The sequence below is a fragment of the Acomys russatus genome, chromosome 21 (assembly GCF_903995435.1).
Source record: "Acomys russatus chromosome 21, mAcoRus1.1, whole genome shotgun sequence".
NCBI lineage: Eukaryota > Metazoa > Chordata > Mammalia > Rodentia > Muridae > Acomys > Acomys russatus.
In genome coordinates, this window is record NC_067157.1 from 11,841,471 (window position 1) to 11,866,998 (window position 25,528).

The window sequence follows — 25,528 nt, forward strand, 5'->3', positions numbered from 1 at the left end:
TCTGTGAGGATTACATTCCTTGAGGTAATAAAAAAGAGAACCTAAGAGCCCAGCCATCAGCAGCTGCGAGGAGATGAACAACACATGTTCCTGTGCTGTCCGGGCAGCTGCCAGTGTGAATTCTGGAGCTTTCCTTTGCCCACCTTTTGAGAAGCTCTTTCCTAATCTTGGCCTTTTTGTGATGTAGGGTCAGGAAGAAAGGGGGGGGGGGGGAGGACACGTGAGCCATGGTTTTAGGGACACAAGTGTAAAAGTTGGAGTGTGTAGGAAAAGTTGGAGGGACAAAGGGGGACTCGGCCTGTATAGAATCTGTATCCTACTACAGCACTGGGAAATCCAGTAAACAGCTTGTTTTGAAATTATTACTAGACTGTATAATGCTTTACACCAACATTATAAACTCGTACAGAAGGGTTGAAGTGAGCACCTTGTCCATTTCTTTTTCAACTAATCATGTAACTGTGGGGATGGAAGTGGAAGGGGAGGTGAAAACCAGCCTCTCGGTCTGGTGAAGGGAACTTGGGAGGCACAGGAAGGCGGCCCCTGCCAGTCAGGCACGGGAGGCCAGGCCCAGTTCCCACCCTGACTCGTTGGCTCTGATGAGTCATTAGCATCTCTGGGTTCTAGTTCCTTCCCCTGTAAACTGGCAGGATGGGAGGGCCGCATTATTATGGCATCCCCCCCCCCACCCCACCCTGCCCAGTTGGCCTTTAAAAGCTGGTTTGGGAGAGTGCCAAGAGCTGGGCCCTCCCTGCTCTGGCTTCTGCTGCACCTTAGGCAGTAGTATCATGCATAAATGTGCATACGCTTATTCATCTAGAGGTGTAGGCACATGTGAGAACACACACAGCCACACAGAAACACACACATTTTGGAGGCAATCCTGCACCAAGCACTAGATCGTTTAAAAAGAAAGCTTTCTACGAGATCATCTGATCAGAGATGATACTCATTTATGTCCAAACCCTTAATCTAAATAAATAGATTTCCTAAAAACCTCAAAGGAAGCTTAACAGCCTCCCCATAGGCCTGGTGTGTTCCCCATTTCCCTTACCAGGATACTTTGTTCTCATGTAAAACAGAGAGACCTTTTTGCTGTGCCTCACTATGTCTCAGGATCACTGCCTTTGTCTAATCTCTCTTCCCCAACTAGGCTAAGTGGCCTTATTCACTAATTTAACCCACATGCTAGACCAGCGCCTTGTTCGTATCAGCCACTCTGCACTGCTGTATAGTTAGAAACTGGATTCTGTGTTTAATCTTTGGTAGAAGCTACAAGCCCATGAAACTGGAAGCGGTCTCTCAGAGATGTACAGAGACGAGAAAACAGGCTTGCAGAAGTCTTCAGAGAATCTCTCACACTTCTGTCTTGCTCCCTCTATATTTATCTCTAATGATGCTGGGGAAACAGAGAACCTGGTGTGAGGGGACCAATGAAACAGGCCGGGTCTGAACTCACTTGAAGCAAAGGAGGCAGAGACTAAACGGTAGCATTTCTTTACAGGACAGCAAAGCCCCGTAGAATAGTGATAATTTTGCCTAAGTGGCAGCTTTCATCGAAGGAGCTCAGCACTTACGAGGGCCTTGCTCCTCACTGTGAGGGGTCATTATCTGTTCTTGGTCAAGTGGGTTAAGAAGCTGGGTGCTCCTTGACCTTAATGCAGGCTGGTTTGAACAGCCTTGGCGGCCCCGAGTCTTCACCCTAGTTTTTCTCATCCTTATTGACATCAAAAGCGGCTTCAGAAGGCTACCATAGTGTCAGCAGTTTATCTTCTCTTAGGTGTCCCCACAACCGTTGCATTCCAGGTTAATTTAGGCTGTAGAGAAGTGACACTGGGGTGCGGGGTCATGCTACCCTTCCTGTCAGATGCACAGTGCCTGGGATTTCTGGAGCTTCTCCTAGGGAAAGGCCAGTCACAGCCACAGCCACATGTGAGGCCTGTGAAAGGCAAAGCAACCGGGAGGCTTGGCCTGCCCACACAGGGCAGTGCTCCTCGGTGACTTAAGATCTACACAGCAGGCCAATTAGAGGGCGGTAGGAGAGCAAGCCCTGCAAGAGGAGTCTACGAGGCCTGGCCAGACAACATTCCTCCTTCTCTGGGATGATGAGGAAGCAATGGATTTGAAGCTGAAAGCTGCCATCACCAAGCTACCCAAGCCCTGTTCTCACAGGCAGGAGGGGGCTCACCCTCTCACTCTCCCTGACCTGAATGACAAAGGCCAATCAGTGGAGACCAAAGTGAAGCCAGTGCCACAGGGCCCACTTTCCCCATGCTGTGCTCACAGGTCTGCTCTGTCTTGTCACAGCAGGTTGTGCATTCTGTGAGCTCGGCTCCTCTCCAGTTTCTGGGACTATGTTGCTGATCTTCTACCCAGGCCAGGAGCATCACGACCAGCCCGCTATCCTTTCTCCTCAGGCTCTGGTCCTTGAAACAACTGGAGATTTTTACTAAGCTCAAGATTCCCCCAAGGTTTTTTTTTTTTTTTTTTTAGACACCTATATTCTGTGTGTATCATGTGAAAAATAACTCTGAGTATGAAACATGTTAAACAATCATGGGTTCTTAAATATTTAAAAAGTTACTATAGAGCCACGGCTCACATATAAGGTATCTTCCGAAAGCTCATGTTTTGAACTCCAAGGTCCCAGCTGATGGTAGTGTTCTATGAGGTTCCAGAAACTTGAGGGAGTTAGACCTAGCTGCTGCCAGCAGTGCATACCTCTGGCCCTGTCTCTCTCTCTCTCTCTCTCTCTCTCTCTCTCTCTCTCTCTCTCTCTCTCTCTCTCTGTGTGTGTGTGTGTGTGTGTGTGTGTGTGTGTATGTGTGTGTGTGTCCCAGGCACTGTGCTATCAGGTGTATGCAAATATTATACAGGCCACTTAAATGAGGTACCTAGAATCAAAATAAATATAAAGAGAGAGCAGAGTGTCTGTTTTCAGGGGTGTCAGGGGCTGAGGGAGCTGAAGAGTGGGAAGTTACTGTTTTGAAGGGACAAGGTTTCAGCTTTCCAAGGTGAAATGTCATGGCTGTGGAGGGTCACAAGTATACCTAACAGCACTTACACACTGTGAGAAGTTTCCTGTCATGTGTGCTCCACCTCAGACAGAAACACTAGATGGTGTGTGCACTAGGAAGCCTCAAGACCAGAAATGCATCGGCTCACCCTGCTGAACAAAACTGTTTTTCACAGAATGTCTCCAGGGACCCAGGTGCTTCAGAACGAGGAGTGAGATACCGAAGGAGAAACTGCTAGAAAGCATCAACTGCATCACTCGGTAGCTGCTGGCCTTGGACAGGTCCACTTTTGACCTACAACCCCTCACCTGTGTGACTTGTCTCACTGGCTAACGGTAAAATCGATTTTCTTTTTCTTTTTTTTTAATCGATTTTCTTAACGAAGTTATGTCCACAAAAGAACCTAAGTATACCAAGTATTCAAGATGGAGCTGCTGACAAGTGAAGGCATGGCAAGTCCCTCCACCCCGTCTTCTGAGCGGCCAGCCATCGGATACAAATAAGCGCAGCGATAGAAGGCAAAGAAGCACGGGCCTGTGCATTGCGGTACAGCAAAGAGGGGGAGAGCTGGAGTCAGGAAGTCGAGGCCAAGCGGCTGGCTTGACTGCTATGTGATCTTGGACAGGTTATTTGCCCACCCTGGCTTGCCGCTTGCTCGGCTGTCAAAATGAAGGAGACAGGCTCAATGGCTGCCCCCAGCTGCGTGAGTCCATGGGATGCTGAAACAGGTAAGCTGTGGGTACCCGGCCAGCTCCTTCCTCAGACATTGACGGGCAGACCCTGTGCCTGGCTGGGTGCTAAAAGGAGAAACAAACTGAAGTCCCTGTACTGCCTGGTTAGCATAGAGGAGGCCACAGAGTCCTCACGGCCAGCATTGGGAGAGGACGCTGCTCATGTAGGGCAGCCAGGAGCTTACAGTCTAATTCTCTTGGTACCTTTCCCTCTCAGATTTCTAGAAGTGTTCCAAAACTGTATTGATCCCAATGGAGCCCAGCGGGAAGCATAGGATAGCTGCTGAGTGGACAGAGCTACAGATGCCGGCAAGCTGTCTCCTGCAGAGTTCAAGGGCTTTGCACAAAGCAGGAGGAGGTACCCAAGCACCAACAGCTGGCAGCCTGGGCATCTGCCTGGAGACCCTCTTCTATGGGCAGTGTACCAGCAGGGCAGGGAGATGGGGCAAGAGTTCCTAGAAGGGAAACTGTCTGGTGGGAAGGGAGAAAATTCTGCATGTGCTGTGGACAGAGACGGAGACGCACCAAAGCTGACAAAGAAGCTAGACACTGCACACAGGAAGGACTCAGCTCGCAATGCATGCTGGATGAGGCGCTAAACCACAGTGTAGGGATGAGGGCCCCTGTACCAGGAGACAGGGATGGCTTAAGGGACGAAAGTTGAAGGCCGGCACTAAGGTAGCACTGGCAACATAAGGGTAAGATGGCACTGCTGTCAAAGGAGCACACATCAAGTATGCCTGCCCCAAGAGACCTCTACATGCCTCAGAGAATGGGCAGAGGGAGAAGCTTATGACTCTCTAGAGTGACTGAGGAAGCAACGGAGTATATTAGAAATCAGTGGTAGTGGAAAGAATCTGCTATATCATATTGAAACATAATTAAGATAATTGGGTAAAAGTGTCAGATTTATAGGCAAGCCGACTTCTGAGAGAAGAGGTGATGGGGGCATTGCTCTGCCCAGATCTGTAGACATTGCCTTTCTAGACCTGATTTCTATCTCTGCTCTTGAGTAGGCATTCAGGCTGGCCAGATACTTGTTGAAGCAGTATACAGAATTTGTGCTTGGATGCTTTCTCTTCTATTTGCTTGGAAAATCTGCTATATCAGAGTATATTAAGATTAATGTACTGAGCTGGGCATGGTGGTGAACACCTTTAGCTCCAACCCTTGGGAGGCAGCTCTACGAGTTGGAGACCAGCCTGGTCAACAGAGCAAGTTCCAACCTGGGCTACCGAAAGAGAGAAACCCTGCCTCAAAAACAAACCAACAATGATGAGGAGGAGGAGGAGGGGGAGGAGGAAGAGGAGGGGATGGTGGTGGTGGTATATCCTTTTTAGAGTAGGGTATTGCTACATAATCTAAAACTGGCCTTAAAGTTGAGATCCTGGCTCAACCTCAACAGTGATGGATTACAGGCCCATACCACCATGCCCCTGACCCTCTTTAAAAGCATATTTAAACCCTTGCAAGTATAGGTTCCTTATAAAAACCAGTATGAATGGCCTTTCCCCACCTTGATCTGTCCGACCTATATTCACAGCTAGATCAAAGACTCTGCCAAAAACAGCCACTGGCACTACTTTCAACAGTCACAGCCTTTCAGTTCCCCAAAAGGGCGTGATCAAGTAGACGGTGCAGTAAGGATGACAAATGTGACGTGCCTCTGTTACTATAAATAAATATAACATATTCTCCCAACCCATTTAATTACTTCTCGTGTAAAGCGGTGCAATTAACACAACTGTCTGAGTTCTGAAGATGGGGAAAGCCCTCCTGTCTCTCTCTTAGGTACTTTTACCGTCCTAACAATAGACTTAACGAAGCCTTTTAGAAGAAAGATGATTCCATTAAAACGACAGAGGCATGTAAGAATTCATCACAGAAATCCTCCTGCTGTCTGATGGGTTGAGTGCTTCATCAGACCCCAGAGAGAAGGAAGAAAGGATAAAGAGAAACCACAGCTCTCTGAGGGAACACTATGGGCCTGAGACAGGCCTGTCTCCATGAGTCAGTGGGGACCATGCCCTGGAAGTTCAAGAGGGGCGTATCCGGTGAAGCTACTTGTTGAAGATGAACTGAAGTGATACATTTATTGATTGATGGATGCAAAGATCATGTGAGTTGATATAACTTTCCTTTGGAAAACAGGCAGAAGAAAACAACCCGAATTCTACTTCCTGGTGATCTCCCTGGGGCTGCTGGAACCCACTGCCTCCAAGGGCCTCCAGAGACAACACCAACTGACTGGTTTGTATGAAATTCTCATCCCTGTGCCCTGGTCTGTCACATACTAATTTGGGCTGGTGTGGCCTTGCACAGAAAGGTGCTATTGCCACCAAGCCTGAAGTGACCAGAACTTACTGTTGCTGATCTCCTATGACTTCAGTTACACATCTCAAGATACAGACACATAACACAAAATACACAACAGAAATGCCGAGTCATTTTTGGACTCTTGAGATAGAAGGGCCCTTAGAGAGTCTCTCTCATCTGATTCTAGCGTGCCCAGTAACTTGCCCCAGGCCAGCAGGGGCAGAGGAAGAGTCTGCTATTCTGGATGGGACGGAAGCTAGAGACGTAGGCGCTGCGCTAGGGAAGATGAAGAATGTGCTTCTGTCGCTCGCTTGTTTAGATGCCCACACGTTTGCGGAGACCTCAGATGCTCCAAGTCTGGCCTAAACAGACAGAATAACTAGAACCTACACGATTACAGGCTTCGCTGAAGAAACAAGATGTTAAAGGTGTTTTAGGGTAAAATTACCAGATTTCTAGTCCATCTATGGCTAGTCTCTACTGTCAAAAATTGGTTTTCCTCTCTGTGTCTTTTGTGAACTTACCCTGAAGTACATGAGCCACTGGTGTGCAAGTGAGCATCTCTGGCCCTGTTTCCCAGCAGCAGCGTCGTCTTCAAAGCTCAGTTTAGCACCTTTGGGCTCACACTCAGCTCTGGGCACCTTAGCCATCAGTACCTTTCTCCTCAAAGAATTTGACAGAGCCAAGAACACCAGCCTGTTTAGCAAATACATTATTTTCTCCTCACCAAAAAAAGCAAGGGAAGCTAACATGGATGCCCTCAAATTAATGAACATATTTCTGTCAAAATGTACATATTTTTGAATTAATTTTAGATTCTTTTTCATTTTACATCCTGATCATATCCCCCCTACCTTGTCTCCTCCCAGTCCTGCCCTCCCTCCCTCTTCCCCTCATCAAAATATACATATTTAAACAGTTGAAATTCTTAAATTTTAGGAAATTCAATTGTTCAAATTTCCCCTCTTGTCATATGCCTTCGTCAGTGTTCTATTGCTATGAAGAGACAGCATGACCAAGGCAACTCTTATAAAAGAAAACATTTCATTGGAAGCTTGCTTACAGTTTCAGGGGCTTAGTCCATGGCCATCATCACAGCGGTATGATGTATATCATGGTATATCATGCTGGTATGTGTATCATGGTATATCATGGTGGTGTGCAGGCAGACTTGACATTGGAGTAGTAGCTGAAAGCTACCTCCTGATCCATAGACAGAGAGACAGAGAGAGAGAGAGAGAGACAGAGAGAGAGACAGAGAGAGAGAGAGAGAAGGGGGAGGAGGAGGGGGAGAACATGTACCATGGGCTTTTGGAACCTCAGACTGCATCCCCAGTGACCCATTTCCTCCAGCAATGCCACACCTCCTAACCTTCCGCATAGTGCCACTCTTGGTGACTAAGCCTCCAAACAGATAAGCCTTGGGAGCCATTCTCATTCAAACCACCACATCACATACAGGCAAGTAGTCTTTCTTACTCATCAATCATTTCTCTAAAATTATCACCAGTTGTCGGGGGCTAAAACAGAAGTCCCAGGAGGGCGTACTCAGAGCTGGGCCGCCACAGGACGGAATAGAAACCAACAAAAGGAGCCAGGCGGTGGTGGGCGCACGCCTTTAATCCCAGCACTTGGGAGGCAGAGGCAGGTGGATCGCTGTGAGTCCGAGGCCAGCCTGGTCTACAAAGCGAGTCCAGGACAGTCAGGGCTACACAGAGAGACCCTGTCTCAAAAAACAAAAAAAAAAAGAAACCAACAAAAGGACATCACTAACGGCTTCTGGGCGTGGCCTGGGTGAGGCTAGTTTCGCCAGGGAAGGGGAACTAGGGAAGGAGAGGAACGGGGGGGGGGGGGGGGGGGGGGGGCTGGCAGGTCAATCGATCAGCAACAGTCTTGTGAGTGGAGAGGATGAAACATCTTTTAGTCCCTGAGGCAGCCAGTGCCAAGCAAAGAAGCTTGCCCCGCGGTCAAACAGCTGGTGAGTGAGAACAGCAACTGGATCAGAGTGACTTCCCTTACACCCACCCTTTTAATTAATTTTATTACAAAACTCTATTATCACATTAGCATAGGAGGAAAGCCTATAATCTCATTTCCCAAATACAAATGTTAGCATTTCAGTGTGGTTTCTGTAGTCTTTTCCCCACATAAGAATTTTGTTTTCAAAATTAAGCTCATATTCTACAAGTGATTTCCTATCCTGCTTTCTTCTTGTTGGGTAACCTAAGCATCTGTCCAACTTAGTAACCTGGCAGTCCACATTTCAACCGAGGCTGTACCTTTACTGCATGGGCTTTTACAGTTTACACGATGCAAGCTCAACCTTGCGACGTTAGGGTTCTTTTCCATCTTCTTGACAGAGTACAAATATTAGTTACAAACACCGTGGTGTTTTCCCAGATTGGAAATGTCATCATGGAAGGTTCTGGACAGGCAATACTACTTACTAGTCAACACATAATGGAAAGCCACAATGTACTTATCTTGAAGACGCTAGCACCAGTGATCTCTCTGGCCTGAAACCAAATGTATCTGATGAATGTTATTAATGAAGAGGGTCCAAAAATAACAAGTTAAAAAAAGCTGCCCTTCTCAGCCTCCAGAGGCCACGTGTTTTTAATGGTTTAACGCTTGCTCCACTTTCCATTTCAGTAACGGCAACAAAAGAAGCTACAAGTCCCCAGATCTACACTGGGAAGAACGGGAATTCTTTGAAAAGCTAACATACCCCTCTGACTGAACCATCAGAGTGGTCAGAATTTGCAGGCTTAATCAGCTCACTAAGGACTGTGTCAGAGCTCAGAGCAATTTTGCTATTCATCATGCCAGAGATTTTTTTATTTTTTCCTTCTCATTCAGGTCAAAAGTGAATGAGGAGCCCTGAGAAGTTCTGACTTTTCTTCAGGTAAAGCTAGGAAGTGGAAGAGACAGCATGTCAAAGCCAGTATCAGTGTGCCGAAGATGAGGCGCGCCAAGCACGGCTGGCAGAAGGAGCTATTGTGACTGGAGGGAGCTAACTGCCAAAACACTGGCATGCTTCTGTGGCTGTCTGTTTTGAGAGCTTCCTTAGACTCCAAGCCGCCACCAGTTTGACCTGGAAACAGGTGCTGCCAGGGAAAAGTGGGTGAGGACAGAACTGGGCATGTCCACTCTAGCAAGATGAAATCTGTTCCTTCAAGGCAATGTGACTCCTGTCTATGTGTGAGGTAGCCTGGTACTGTTTCCCTGATCACAATTTAAAACCCACCCCCTTCTCTTCATCATCCAATGGTTTCTCCATCCCTCAACAGGAAGTCGTACTTCATCACAGCCCAATGGTAGCCCCTTCCCTCTTTTGCTAATCCAGCTTTTCATCTTTCCTCTAGACTTCTCCCTTGTCTTATAAGTTACGTTTCTTCATGGGCACGTCAGTGATACGACTACACTCAGAAAACCAATCTGGCATTATCTGTGAAGTGGAGGGCGCACATACGCTATGACTCAGGAATTCCGCCCTAGGGCATCTCTCACAGGGAAGCTCCTGCAGGATGCACACTCAAGAATGTTCGTAGCAGCCCTGCTAAAAATAGCAAGACGCTAGCAACAACCCAGGACCCAGATACTCATTGACGGGAGAAGGGATTAATAAGCTGCTGTGATTCATACAATGGACACCACGTGGGACAGCAGAAAGATAAATTAATTTCACGCATGGTACATGGATGAATCTTGAGCAAGGCCAATGGTACAAGAATGCCATTTAATACGGCCTTGAGAGAAACAAAACTTCACAGAAAGGTATTTATGGAGACTGACTCAAGGCCTTGTATATGCTAGGAAGTTACTCTAACCACTGAGCAACACCTCCAGCTCCAAATTAAAACTTTTAAAGTAAATGAGAGCTAGTGAGATGGTGAAGTGGGTTAGGGTACTTGCTGCAAACCCAACAACTTGAGTTTCATTCTTGGGACCCATATGATAGGATAACTGACCTCTGCGTGTGCATGCGTATACACACAAAGTAAATAGCTTTTTAAAGCAAGTGAATTCATCCAATTGTTTCAACCATAATTCTTATCTTCTATTTACCAGCCAGTTTGCTAATTCTTCAAAATAGCTTACATCATCTGTATCACAACATGGGAACAGAACAGAACGTATTCCTTTTCCTCCAATGAATTTATTTCCACCAGTCACAGAGACCACACAGAAACATGGCCGTAAAAAGGGATCACAAGAAAAGCGAGGGAAGGCTGATGTCAGGGTAGAAGGATGATGGGGAGAACCCAGGAGGCTCCGCAGCTAGAGACAGAGACAACTAGAGTACAGCACAGGGCTGGGCCAGGCAGTCTCCAGTAGGGTGTTCTGAACAGCACAGGAGCCAGGGTAAGAGACTGAGTGTGAGTCACCAGGTGAACACCCGGGACTCCAAAGCTAGAGGTGAAAACGGGCGGAACAAGGGAAGGCTATGGAAGAAAAGTACCTGAGTCTCATGGTCCCTTCAAGTGAGTCAACAACAGTGTCAATTATAGTCCAGTCAGGAGACAGGCTGACAGGAAAAAAAGCAGAACCATGTATCAACAGAGAAGGAACAGGCATTCGCAAGTGAACATCAGGGCTAGGGGTGGTTGCCAAAGACCTTTATGAACACAGGGGTAGGGTGCTCACTGGATTGGATTTTACCTTCCAGAGACAGATGGAGACAAAGAATGAAAAAAGTTACATTTTCCGAGCTTTTTTACTGTTCCCTCCCAACAACCTTATTCTGATACGGAGTAAGATCTACAAAGCACAGACATCAGATTCTGTTTTCTTCTTGGTCACTAGAAAAACTAATGTAAAAGATGCCACACTGGCCAGTAGTCAATATTAACTAAGTCTAAATATGAGGCACTACAGTAAATATTCTCGGGTTTTGTTCTAGCAGCTGATGGGCTCCCACTTATGACCCACCGCCTCCTGGACTAACAGCTCACAGCGGCCAGCACCACAGCGGCTAAGTCACTGCCAGCCCACAGCTACTCAAATATTTTCCCTCTATCAAGTTTGCTTTTACTTTTCCCCTAGAAGCAACACCCGAATGCACTACCAGCTCATTCATAACGGGAAAAGGTGCTTCTTCTATCTGATAACAGTGTAGCAGGCAAAATGGCAGTTAAGTAACTTTTCAAATTACTCTTTTCTCTGGTCTAGAAGGTCTACTTTTAAAATCACCCCACCCCCCCAGACAAGGGTTCTGTTTGCTTGTCTTAAACTAATGTAAACACCGAGTCTCCACATGGAGCAGCAGAAGAAAGCCAGGCAGGGAGAAGGGTTTCCTCTGGCCTGTTAAACAAATCTCCTACCCACCAAAGCTGGAAGTCAGCCAACCCCTGGCCAGCTCTGCCCAGTGACAGGGGAAGGAAAACCAGGAGCTCACATCTAGGGCTCCTGTTTCAGCTTGCTGCAGTATGAGCCCTGTCTCTGGACATGCACACAGCATCTGTGGCCACCTGTCAGTGCTGAGGACAGGGCTTACTCAGACCCCTGCATCTACACAGCCTTTCCACTCTGTCATACCACCTCAAGTGTAACTCTGAGGCCATCTCACTCGCTTCAGTCCATATTTGGAGGGACTATGTTCATGGGCAAGCAGTCGATTCATCCCTACTGATGGGACTGGACACAAATGCTCATGTCTTACCTTTTGCTTTGCAGTACTAACTGGCGTACTTCACAGGACATCTTCCAAGCAGTAGCCATATTTACCTGATCCGTGTTCTCTACAGAACACACAGACCTGAAGGGCCAGTCTGCAGCAGAGGTGAGCCCTTAATAGAAAGGAGACAGGGAGCTGGGCGTGGTGGCACATGCCTGTAATCCCAGCACTTGGAGAGGCAGAGGCAAGTGGATCTCTGTTTGAGTTTGAGGCCAGCCTGGTCTACAAAGCGAGTCCAGGACAGCTAAGGCAGACAGACAGATGCGGAGAGGGGGAGTAGCTGGTAAAGTGCTTGTCTTGCAAGCATGAAGACGTGAGTTTAACCCCCAGAACCCACATGAAAATAACAGCCGTGTACTTATAATCCCAGGACTGGGTAGGCAGAGGCAGGAGAATCCTTGAGGCTCCCTGATTGATCAGTCTGGCCTACTGGTAAACTTCAGACCACTGGGAGACCTTATCTCAAGGGAGGTGGACAGCTCTGAGAATGATGACATCAGAGGCTGTCCCCTGGCCTTCGTGTCACATGTATGTGTAACATAGAGGGGGGAGGGAGGGAAGGAGGGAGGAAGGGAGGAAGGGAGGAAGGGAGGGAGGGAGGGAGGGAGGGAGGGAGGGAGGGAGGGAGGGAGGGAGGGAGTGGGGGGGGGGAGTGCTACATCAGAGCATAGAATTCCAGTCCTTCCTTTGAAACACAAAACACTCACCACCTGTGCTGGAGAGTCATCTGAGAGGAGGGGAGCCTCACCTGAGAAAATGCCTCCTTAAGATCAGGCTGCAGGCAAGCCTATATGATACTTTCTTATTGATTGATGGGTATGGCACAGCCCATTGTGGCTGGTGCCATCTCTGGACTGGTGGTCCTCCATTCTCCAGTAAGCAGCACCCCTCCATGGCCTCTGCATCAGCTCCTGCCTCCATGTTCCTGCCCCGTTTGAGTCCCTGTCCTGCTTCCTTCCCTGATGAACAGCCATGTGGAAGTGTATGCACAAATAAGCCATTTCCTCCCCAAACTACTCTGATCACAGTGTTTGTGTCACAATAGAAACACTAATTAAAACACCACCTAACACTTGAGTATATGACAGGAAACAGGCTCAGAATTTCAAACCACAGACACCAATGAAGGACCTCTCAGCAAAGCAGCTAACCAAGAACCCTATCGACTCTCCCTTCCCTTATCACAGACACAGGCCAGGGCGTTTTCACATGACTACTGGGTGCCAGATGATGGGCCCAGTAAGCCTGGATGTCAGCAAGGCACTAGGTGGTCACTCAAAGGCTGATCTAAGTAAGCAATCATGGGAAATTCTGGACAGGTGATGGTTCATCTTGCGGGTCTGAGGAGAGGCCACCATCCCGGGAGAGCCATATTCTTGGGACAGTGTTTTGCACATTGCTCCTCAGTCAACAGTCTCATTTCAAGTTGGCCTTAATGAATAATAATTACTCATGAATAATAAATACACAGCAAAAAAGGAAAAAGGTCAATTGGAAAATAATAGAGATTTCAAAATAATAGTTAAAATTATTGCCAAAACTGATTTAAAAAAATATGCACACAGGCACATTTTTAAAAGAGATAAATCTGCTTTTAACTTTAACAGGTCTGCGTGTAGGATGCTATCTTCACCTGCTTCTCACCTTCCAATCTGCTCGGCTAGACAACTCACCTTGTTTACCAGCTCTGCCAGCAACTCCCTCCCAGGATTTGAGAGGATGAGGATCTAGGCCAAGGACACTCAGAACGACATTAATTTTATGGCTGGTGACATCAGACTAGGGCTTCCTTTTCACTCTGTAGGCTCCAGGTGCAATCTTGGGTCTTATTTATTCAGCAGGCTCTTTGCACTAGCCTGGTGCCTGCAGCTTGCTCCTCACCCCATGATTCGCTCAGTCAGAGAATTCTGCAGCCAAAACATCTGCGTACCTCCTGTTTGAACTAACTCCTGTTCACCACCTGGCAGGGCCGTCTCTGTGAGCAAGCACCAAGCCACTGATCTATTTTCCTCTGGACCCTAGGCTGATCACATCTGGCTGTTAACAGGGAACCAGATCTTCTAGCAGCAAGAAGAAAGGTAGATCTTCCTCCAACACGAGCTCAGTGCAAACTGGAGACACTACCTAGTGATGAGTTAACCAGGTGGCTTGGCTCACACTGCTGCAGCGCTGGTAGAGAGATACAGGTGCTACAGGTGCACATGGAAGTGCGCACAAAGGAAGGGCCATGTGAAGACAGAGGCAGAGACAACAGGGATAGCCTCAAGCCAAGGGACACCTGACGCTACCAGGAAGAAGGCAGGCATAGATTCCCTCCAAGCCTCTGCAGGTAGCATGAGCCTGCAGACAACCTTGATACTAAACTTCCAATCTCTATGACGGACCACATCTGTCGTTTCAAGCCATCAAGTCTGCAATAATTTGTGACAGCACCCACAACAAAACTCCCCCACTGGGTCCACATCCTGCTCCATCCTCTGGAATGACGAATGCTAACAAGACGGAGAACACAGTAAGACGATCCCTAAACCTAGGACCCAGCATCAGAAAGAGATGCGCATCCCACAGGCTTCCCCGTACCTCCTGCCAGCAGCATGCATGCTATCCCTGATGCCGCTCTCATGCTATTCCAGGGGACCACCAAAGAGGACCAGGTCAGGTTTAAAGAGACAGCTGAGGTGCGGGGCTTTCACTGTTCCTGATAAAAATATCATTACTATTTTTGTTGCCATAAATAAGGGAGAAGAAAGCCCCTTTAGGTTCAGTGAAGAGAAAACGAAAGATGAATATAAAACTGCCAGTTAAATCGTGCAAGGCTAATGACTTGTCTTCTGCTCGGCTGAGCTTCAGCATACCTAGCAGAGAGTGGGAAGAGACGGACGGGTGCACGGAGTCTGGACGGTAAGTGCTCTACAGTCTGGCCACTTCCCAGGTGTCGGGCCTCGGGCTCATCATTTCCCTTCTGCTGAGTTTCATTTTCCTTTGAGGAAAAAATGACACCACCGGGCGGGCACAACGACATTGACCCAGGACAGAAGCCAACCCACTGGTGCTTGCTAAGGGTTCCAGAATGAACGGGTAAAGTGTTCTATGTCAGGACTAACAGTACACCTCAAATTGTTCCTCTTCCTTAAACTATAATCGGTAACATCTTCATTTGTAGTTCTTCTCTAGCAATTATCATCAATATCTGCCTGGGTTTATAATGTCTAGAAAGAGGAATTGTTTATTATCTTGGAACGTTTGTGCTGGCAGAGGGAGTGTTTTTTCTTCTTGGACAGTAGCATTTTTACAATCCAGAGATTTATGTAAGAGAAAGCTGGTCAGTTATTATGGGTGATACATAACTACCATTTTGGGCCCAGGACTAAAAATGATTGCCTTTGAGTCTAAAACAGAAGTCGAGGCATGCTCCTTCATTCAAAATGTACTGTCTCCTTTATCCCCAACTCAAAGCTGTTCTCTTTCTACACACCCCGAGTCGGCAGGAGGGCGGGCTGTGTGAGACTGAGGCTGTTTCTCCACAGCCCTGCTCTTAGCAGAAAGGGTCAATCCACCTGTGAGGATGAACTCAGGGGCAGGGAGGCAGAAGCAAATATGGCATCCTATGGTCCCCTGGGTTGGGCAGCCCTAAACGCATGTGTCAGAGGGCTAAATGGCGTGGTGAACCTACACACACAGGAGATGTCCTCTCCAATCCCCACCGATGGGCAGGCAGGACAAACATGGGGTCCCCTCACTCCATGCAGGAAGACTGGATGCTATGCTGGGGTCCCCTGTCCTCTTCTCTCTCCCACCTCCCTAAAGCAGCCATCACATGCACGGGAAGTGGGGTCAACCTAAACCATGCCCTTCCTCAACTGGCCCTGGAAGCGGACCCCCACGACACCCTAAAACCACCATTTTGAAACCCGCTGCATGACCCATATCAGCACTGCTGAGCATCAGAGCTCAGGAAATCCTTTGCTCAAGCCCAAAACAGACTTACTAGCCTCTCCACTTCTGGACCAGTTGTGCAGCAATCACACGTGAATGGCTTCAAACTACCATGACTCCACATGTAGCCTCTGATTTCAAGAACTTAACTATTTGGAACTAGAGTGTTTCTTTTCCCACAAGACTAGTAGTTCCACTATAGAAATCCAGGGTTTTTTTTTGTTTTTTTTTTTTTTTTTTTTTTTTTTTTTTCAGTTCTCTTCAGAGTTAAGATGAAACCAAGGAAATACTGAGAACGGAGCGGCCCTGGATGTGCAGGCCAGCTCGTCTCACCAAGTTCAAGGGAAGTTAAGTCTCCAGCAGGACCGTCTTCTATGCACTTTGCTTCCAAAGGGTACTCCTGTTTTAGAAGGCCACGGTGCCTTAGGATAGGCAGGGTCCTTGTGGTCTCCGGTGCAGCCTTGTTTGTTTTTTGTTTTTCCAGACAGGGTTTCTCTGCGTAGCCTTGGCTGTCCTGGACTCGCTTTGTAGACCAGGCTGGCTCAAACTCAACAGAGATCTGCCTGTCTCTGCCTCCTGAGTGCTGGGATTACAGGCATGTAGCACCACACCTGGCTCAACACAGAATTCTTGATCTCCCTGAGATGCAGAAGTAGCAGGAGTGTCACTGGCATCAAAGGCCCTGGAAACACTTGTAAACTTGAGAGACAAAGGCCACCCAGGGTCCAAGGAAGTCAACCTGCTACCTGGAAAGCAGCTAGGGCTGAAGTAGGAGTTATTTTAATCAAATCTATTTAAATGGAAAAAATTGATTTAATCAGCTTTTTATATTTAAAAAAAAGTGCACCTTCCAGAATTCAGATGCATGTAGCTTCATTTTCAGAAGACATATTTTATATATTTCAAGTAGTAAATTTATAGAGTATTCCCCCAGACTGCTAGAAGAATCAGTGCAAACAATAAAACTACTTTGATCTGTTCAATTTGCTCTCGAGATTTCTTTCTTTTATCTCTGGCTTTGCTCTGACTGCCAAGATCACATTATTCTGAAGAATTATCTACTCATCTGTCTGCTTGACACTTTGCACTTCTGGAGAGAAAGCCAAATAACGGCCATCTTATCTCCATATGATGCTATTAACAAGCACAATTTCCACAAATAAAACCCCCAGATGGAAAAGAAAGGCCACTGTTTCTAGAATGTCTAATAGGATTGCTTTTACTATTTTGCCACCTACCAAAGTGACTTCCACTGGCTCTTATTACCTTTCATTTGGCTGTCACTCATTCATTTGTGCCTGCTGCTAACAGTTTGATGGGCTTACTAGCATCTAGGCATTTGGGTTTAGCGCAGATCGTGATTTTGGCCTGACAAAGACTACAGTTAAACAGGGAACACAGATCCTACAATAGCTATGCAACTTCAACGGCAGATTTGAAAAAGCCCACGGCAATTATCCATAAACTTGGGTGAGGGTGTCACAGAATTGCTCTTTGGAAAACGACACTGCTTCCTTACAACTTCCTCCCCAGACGTTCTAAAAGGCGACACACAAATACAATGACTCAGATACTGTATCTGTTTCAAGGTAAGGTATGGGAAAAGGAAGGTTCTAGACGCAGACAGACCTCACTGGAATTCCTGCTGTAACTATAAAACCTGGAGCAGCTCACAGTGGGACCGTGTCCCCACAGATACGCACCACTAGGTCAGTGTAGCATGCACAGAGCACTCTGTTCAACCAGCTACCGGCATCAGGTAATTCATAATAACTGATGTTGAGCTATGTGTGAGCTCTCCGGCATCCAAAATAAAGTTCACTTCCCATGCGGAGTTCTGTCTTCACAGAAATCCACAACCAAAAGGAGAAGCTACAAGCATCCATCCTACAAGCAAACACCATGATGCCAGTGGCTTTCCTCTGCCCCTACGGTTACCAGGAACCATTTGTTTATACAACGGAAGGACTCCTGTACCAGACTGACTTGCTGTCCATAAACGCCGGCAAATGGAAGGGCTGGTACACAGTGCACAGCAGCCCTCTGACCACAACTGGAAAAAGATTCTGAATGAAGGTTTTTGCAAAGGGAGACCTCCCTTAAGACAGTAAGTGATCTTCGAGTCATTGCGTGCTTACTGAGGGTACAGACAGAGCCCGTTCTTGGCAGCTCGAACTCACTTTACTGTCCATGAAGCGCCTCCTACCTCTAACTCAGCACCCCTCTTCTGTAATCCCCACAAGTTTAAAGTGCCCACAGGACAAGTCAGAGCTGCTCAGTACTTGGCTGGATACCCGGGCTGCGCCCTTGTTCCTGTACGAGCACCAGCAAAGCCTAGCTCCCAGGAGCCCCCACTCGCTGGTAGGCCTTACAGAGAATTCTGTAGCCTCGTGACCAACAGCCTTTTTGGTACAATATATATGTCAAAAAAAAAAAGTTTAATGTATATGGTTTGCGTTTCTAAGTGTAAAACACGGATAATTTTACTAAGTTCTGGAAAAGGAGCAACTTTTTTTGGGTTTTGAGGGGGCACAGAGAAAGAGAGGGGCCCACCACATAGCCTGTCTAGCCTAGAACTCAGAGATCCATCGTCTGCCACAGCCTCCTGAGTACTGGGATTAAAGATGTACAGCACTGTGTCAAGCTGGGACCACTTCAGAGGTGGGGGGTGGGGGGATGAGGTTATATCAGCCTAATGTCTCAGACAAAGTTAAAAGAGCTAATTCCTTCACCCTACACTTGACTATACTTAGTAAGCCATACTGTTTGCCTGGAATTACAGACCTAAATTCACTACAGGCGAGGGTGCAGGGCAAGCTCACAGCCTGGGCATACCCCATGTTTCCTGGACAAGCCCTGAGGCGTGCGTGTTTGGGCACCTGAAGTTCTGCTGTGAGCCTGACCTGACTGACGAAGGTCACTGTGACCTTCCATACAGGAGAGCCTTTTCAGCTCCTGATCTCAAACCCAAGTGCACAGGGGTTTCCAAAAGGCATCTCGTCTTGTCCCAACTCCAGTCCTTTCACTTCCCTATGAGGCTCTTGTCTGTATGAGCTGACAAGTTCAGGAATGAAGTATATCACAGAAATAACTTATGCAGAAGCCAGCGGCCTACATCAGATGAAGGGTAAGGGCCGCTGGTGACTGCTCTAGGTCAACAGTCCAGATAATACATTTCTTTAACATAACAGAAAAACACATCACCCAAACTCAAAGGGGCGGCAGGTCAGGAAGAATGTCTTCTCCCACGCTGATACTCAAAAGGAGAAATCATTCTAGGTCACTTCTGATGATGACGACGTGGCAGCCCCTGAGAGGCCAGGGAATTGAGAAACGTAACTGACAACTGATGGAAATCACACCCTAGGTGGAAAAAGACTCCCCAAGAGCAGCCAGTACAGCTCACATCTGCACAAGAGAGGAGGAGTTGAGAAAAGCTCCAGCCGCACTTGCAGACAGACCGCAGCAGAGGAGGAGTAGATGCCTCACGCAGTCCGCCAACTGCTTTCTGGACAGCTCAGCCCTTCCTACACTTCTCGAACTGTCACTCCATCACGTGTTACCACAATTACCTTAAGTAGGTCTCTGTCACATCGTTTTCTGCCTGAACTGAGCTCGATTGAATATCTAACGCCCAGTGGCATTAACACAAAAAATGTTAACGGAAGGAAAGAATGACCGATTACACAGTAGCCATAATTCAAAGGCACAACTAGGGCATAGTAAGCACCAGCAAGCTGGGTGTGGAGGGAAAGGTGACAAGACCCCCAACAGGGAAGGCCAGAGCACTGCCCTCACAACAGCCATACCGCAGTTGTTCCATTTTCCTTAGGGAGAGGAGACCTAACTTGGAGTTAGAATGCTAAACATTAAATCACTGTCCAGATTGAAATGAACTACGATCTTCTTTACATTTTTGTATGCCAATTTTATCTCCAAGTCAACTTGTCTCTTGGAAACCTATGGGGCACGCCTGTAATCCCAGCACTTGCAGGTAAAGGTGGGGGGGGGGGCGGAAATCATGAGTTCAAGGCCATCCTCAGGTACATAGCGATTCTGAGGCCACCACAAGCTACCTGAGGCCATGTCTCAAAAATGAAAAGTGAAAATGAAAAATAAAGTAATTCCTATGGATTCAACTGGGATCGCAGGGTTCCAGTAAGAAATGCTTTTGAATTCGAAAGGCACTAGCCTTCAGCACAGAACTGTCAACTTACTTTTTCCACGTCTAGATCAGCATCTTGTTCCTTCCAAACACTGTAGAAGAAGAAGAAGAAAAAAAAAAAAAGTTAAAAAGAAACCAAATGCTTCCTCTACCACAAAGCGCCGCTAGACAGTTCCCGTGGGTTAAACACTATTTGTGTGCCCACTAACTGTCCTCACTCACATCATCGCTGCAGTTATCACAGACACCTGCCTGCAACTGCACAGACCTGCCACCAAAGGAAGCCAGCGTATGATCTTAACTTCTAGGGACAGGAAGGATAAAGGGTGGAAACCATGAAATTACAACCATGGGCTCATGCATACACACGCGTGTCTTCTCAGGGTCTCGGCCCCTGCGGAATGAGTGTCTGGGTTTGGGAGGACAGCTCACACCTGCCATTCAAGCACTTAGGAGGCTGAAGCCACTGATCACCCTAGATCAAGGGCAATTCTGGCTACAGAGCGAGACCCTAATTCAAAGGAAAAAAACAAATCTCTCTGCAGGCCCCAGCCCAAATCTGCCTCAGTTCTCCTGTCCTTGTGAAACCAGGCTCTTTTCTTTTCGTTCTTGAGACATAGTCTCACTGCGTTGTCCAAGCTGGCACTGAACTCATGACCCTCACCATGCTCTGAGACTGCAGCCATGAGCCACAAAACCTGCCAACTCTTTGCAATGCGCATTTCCCATAAGCCCTCTGCAGGTCCACCAACTCAGTCTTTGGCATGCTAGCCCCAAGATGACCCTAGGACCTTTTGCCAGCACCCTGGGCAAGACTGGGTACTGATTCTGATGATGCCCATGCCCACTTCACCCTTAGCCTTTCAAGTCTGATGAGTGGCATAGGAGACATCCAGATGTGTATGCTAGTTTGTGTGTTTTCTATTTTCACAGTGAGTGACTCCTTTGTCTGATACAGAGCAATTCAGGAGGAGCCCTCACCTTTTCCAGCACAGGGAGAGAACTGAATATTCCTCCCTCTCTCTCTCTCTCTCTCGTACGCCGCAAAACTGCACAACACCAGATGCCCAATCCATAGCAGACTGTGAAGGAATGCGTCTTCCCTGCGCAACACTCCAGCAACTGGTCCCAACAGGAAAGCTGAAAGCCTATTTGGAGCTGGAGCTGGACAGCACTGGCTCACTACCACACAGTTTCATCCATCCATACACACAGACGGTACCATCCAGTTTCCTTTCCAGGCTTATTAAACAGATGGAGCTAAGTAACAAAGAGTCTATGAATTCCACCATAAACCCAAAGGGAGATGCCGCAGTTTTGACTTCAGAGCCTCCCATGCAAGACAGCTTGGCATATTTCTAGGCATCAGCTACCTTGTTTCAAAGAGAGTATGAATGGATAAAATAATGGAAGAAGGAAATTTTATGTGGCAGGCCCATCTAGAATGAAGAATGCCATTTGCCTCCAAAACCACGCATTGTTTTCCTTCCAAGATGTGTTTTTGAAAGCTAGAATAAGTTATGGCTATAAAACGTTTAAGTGGAACAAATATTTTAATTAAAAATTACCTGCTTTTCTAAAACCATTTAAAAACATGACCAACTATCCTAATTTATCTATATCCAAATCTGACTACAGAAATCCAAATTTTAGGTTTCCAGGCTTAAGGCAAAATAAATCTCCCCAATTCCCTGTGTGTGCCCCAGGGAGGTGTGCATATGTAGATAGAGCTATGCATATGTAGATAGAGTTATGAATATGTAGATAGAGCTATGCATATGTAGATAGAGCTATGCATATGTAGATAGAGCTATGCATATGTAGATAGAGAAATGCATATGTAGATAGAGCTATGCATATGTAGATAGAGAAATGCATATGTGGATAGAGATATGCATATGTAGATAGAGATATGCAGTAACAGCTAACTAACAAGACTGTACTTGTTCACACATTATAAATAGTTGCCTGCATAATCGGGTATGGGCTTTGGGATAGTAGGGTATTCTCCAAGCTTTTATTCTTGGCTGTAGTGGTCCTGATGTTTTGGATCACAGACAACTAAAGCGATCCTGACACCCCCATGAAAGAAGCTCATCGTTAACGCCCAAATATGTGGTCTGTTGCGGGAATGGAGACCTAAGGACAGACCCCACCAAAGCTGTAGTAAAAACCCTACCAAGGCTACTATACACCCAACCGTTCAGATCATACAACCCTCCATAAGCCTTGGAGGGATGCATAAATACCCTAACCATGAAACAAGATCTGGGTGTGAAGGCACAAGTTGTAAGCCCAGCACCTAGGAGCGGAGGTCGAAGGGAGGGCCAGGAGTTTAAGCTCATCCCTGGCTTCATGGTGAACTGGAGGCCAAGTGCACTACAGGAGATCCTGTCTTTAAAAACATACACAAATACGAGCTAACTAAATACCAAGGGTTATCAACTTTGCAGTCTCTTGACATAGCCATCTTCTAGCTTTTGCTAATCTGGAACTTCCGAGTGCCCGGGGCTATCAAGCCTGGACCGTGCAACAGGCAGCCAGAGCAACCAGTGCATAATCAAAGGAATGCAGTGAAAGGCTGACCCACAGCAGATTGGTAGAGCCCTGAGGCAGAAAAATGCTGAGCCACTGATAGCAGGTAGGAGGGCAGATGGCAGGGAAACTGGGGTAGACACCAGGCTGGGAGAGAAGGTGTAGGCCACACCAATAAGTCTTGGAGAGTTAGACGCACACTTCTGCACCACAGTATTGTGACCTCCATCTCCCCTGTCCCAAGAAGTGACCCAGAAAGAGATGCAGCCCACAGGCTGAGCACTGTTATTCTCATCTCACAGTCTGCGGGGTAAGGATAATTTTCGTTTTGGTTTTGTTTGTTGGTTTGTTTTTGGTTTTCGAGACAGGGTTTCTCTGTGTAGCCTTGGCTGTCCTGGACTCACTTTGTAGACCATGCTGGTCTCACTCACAGCGATCTGCCTGCCTCTGCCACCCGAGAGCTGGGATTAAAGGTGTGCGCCCGGCTTTCTTTATTTTCTTGAGACAGGATTTCTCTGTGTAGCCCTGGCTGCCCTCGAACTCACTTTGTGGCCGAAGCTAGCCTCAAGCTCACAGAGATCCACCTGCCTCTGCCTCCCTGAATGCTGGGATTACAGGCGTGGGCTACCACTACCCAGTTTGCAATCATCTTTGAGTCTTCCTTTGCTCACATTTCCGTGTAGGCAAACTTTCCTCTCTGCCATGTTTGTGCTACATTTATCCTTGTTTTCCTGCTCGACTAGCAGCGCAGGGAAGCACTGAGCATTGTGCCTCTAGCACACAGGGGCTGCTGTGCCCTTGGCTGATGGATGACAGCAGTGGTGGCAAGGGACAGTGACAGCACGGTGCACAAAGCACCAAAAACGATTTGTGAAAATTAAGCAAATTTATTTTAAATTTGGAGCCTCGGGTCTAACTTTAGAGTGGTAAATTGTCCTCTGGTTAATTGTAGGTTAAGTTTGTGGGAAAGAATGTTACCTCACCTCCCCACCGCCACCCAATACACAGACACACAGAAAAACACACCACTGTTCATACAGGAAGGAGTGAGGTCGGTTTGACAGGCAGTGACTGAGAGAAAAATGAGGTGTGCTTTTCCCCCTATCATACCATCTTCTCCATTCCACTTTCAACCCTTCTCACTGCTTGCAAAAGGTTTAAAATATTCATTGACCTGCCAAAGCCATCCACACATTGCTGGACACACAGTCACATCTGAATGGCTTCTTTCTGCTCCACTGATCACAGCTCTATTGAGCCACAACTAAAGTGGGAACCTCAGAGCTAGACGTGGTGTGATGTCAGTGGCAACAGAGGATAAAATAGCCATTTGATAGCAACTTCCATATCAAGCCTGTCAACAGAGACAAGTGTTCCTTCGGTTATTCTTAACTTAGAATCCAAAGCACAAAAAAGACCAGGCAGGGCCAGACTCTGCTGTAATCCCACAGAAAGCCGAGGCACAGAGAGAACACACACAGAAGCTCCTCAATGCTCTCCAGTGCACGGTGGCCCTGGCTCCCTGCCGGAAGGGCTGGGGAGTGGGGAGGGAGTACAGGAACAGGCTCACTTTAACAGTGGCTCCCCAAGGCCCATGCAGCTGCAAACAGACATGCAGTGTCTGAAAGGATCCACACTCACGGACACGATGATAGCCTGTGTGCCCAACAGCTGGATCAGGCCCACGGACAGAGTCCCAGCTACACATGATAGCCTGTGTGCCCAACAGCTGGATCAGGCCCACGGACAGAGTCCCAGCTACACATGATAGCCTGTGTGCCCAACAGCTGGATCAGGCCCACGGACAGAGTCCCAGCTACACATGATGGCCTGTGTGCCCAACAGCTGGATCAGGCCCACAGAGTCCCAGCTACACATGATGGCCTGTGTGCCCAACAGCTGGATCAGGCCCACAGAGTCCCAGCTACACATGATGGCCTGTGTGCCCCAACAGCTGGATCAGGCCCACGGACAGAGTCCCAGCTACACATGATGGCCTGTGTGCCCAACAGCTGGATCAGGCCCACAGAGTCCCAGCTACACATGATGGCCTGTGTGCCCAACAGCTGGATCAGGCCCACGGACAGAGTCCCAGCTACACATGATGGCCTGTGTGCCCCAACAGCTGGATCAGGCCCACGGACAGAGTCCCAGCTCAGACAAGGCCCTTTATTGCAGGGTTTTCCTCAGCATCCCATTTCCCTAAGAAAAATAGATTTCTCTCTAACCATTCATTCTGACCCCAGCCTCGTTCATTCTCCTAGGTCCTGCTAGACACGTAGGCCTGCTGCTGCCTCTCCTCCTGGCTTTTCCACTTCCAGTCCAGGCAGAGTGATAAGTACGGCACACTGGCATCAAGGGGGGGGGAAGTCTAGTTTGTAGTAGAGACAAAGATGGCTGGGGCTCGCCTTGAGTCTCTGTGCTTGGAGTAGGACAGAGGCTTCACCAATGCTGTATGCTCTCGTTTATTCTGTTTACTTAAGTAAATACTCACTTGGCCTCCTTAAGAAGGCACTATACTATATACCCACTGGGAATTCTGTAAAACACAAAAGTCAGGGGTTCGGATAAGGCTTAACTAAAAGCACTTCTCTTACTAGCACAAGGAGCTGAGTGTAAACCACCCCCCACCCAACACACTGAAAAACAGCTGGATATGGTGACCCATGCTTGCAATCCCACAGCTGGGGGAGGGGACTGCAAGAACGCAGAGCTCACTGTCCAGCAACCTAGGCTCTTTGGGAGGTTCAAGCTAATGAAAAGGGGTGGGTGGCATTTCTGAGATGACACCTGATGACACACATTCCACACACAAATCTAGAGCTCAGGCAATGCTCAAGTTTTTCCTCTCCAGGCAGTTTTTTTCTGTGCCCAGGCAAATGCAATGTTTATTACCACCACCACCTTCACCCTGCACTCCACAGTAGGGAGCCAGTAGGAGAAGCATGGTAAATGAGAACAGCGCATCCAAACACCATCAACTCAGGGTGGGTTCCCATCTAGTGCCTAGTGATGGCTCTCGCCATGGACCTATCAAGTACACTACGAAACAGAAAAATTTGGTCCACAGCCAGGGGAAGCTGTTGGCTGGGAAATCATGCTCTATCCCTAGCCCTTCTATTTATGTATGTAACTGGGTGTGTGGGTGCAG

The 25,528-nt window shown here is 47.6% G+C and overlaps 1 protein-coding gene across 3 annotated transcripts in view; it reads right to left on the minus strand.

Annotated features, from left to right (window-relative positions):
* The window catches only part of Fyn (FYN proto-oncogene, Src family tyrosine kinase), a 192,833-nt gene that overhangs the window by 147,328 nt on the left and 19,977 nt on the right, over positions 1 to 25,528 (minus strand). For all 3 annotated transcript variants that reach the window (XM_051164531.1, XM_051164535.1, XM_051164530.1), the window contains exon 2: positions 19,895 to 19,934. The gene's annotated coding sequence lies outside the window, so the exon portion shown is untranslated. The remainder of the gene's footprint in view (positions 1 to 19,894; positions 19,935 to 25,528) is intronic.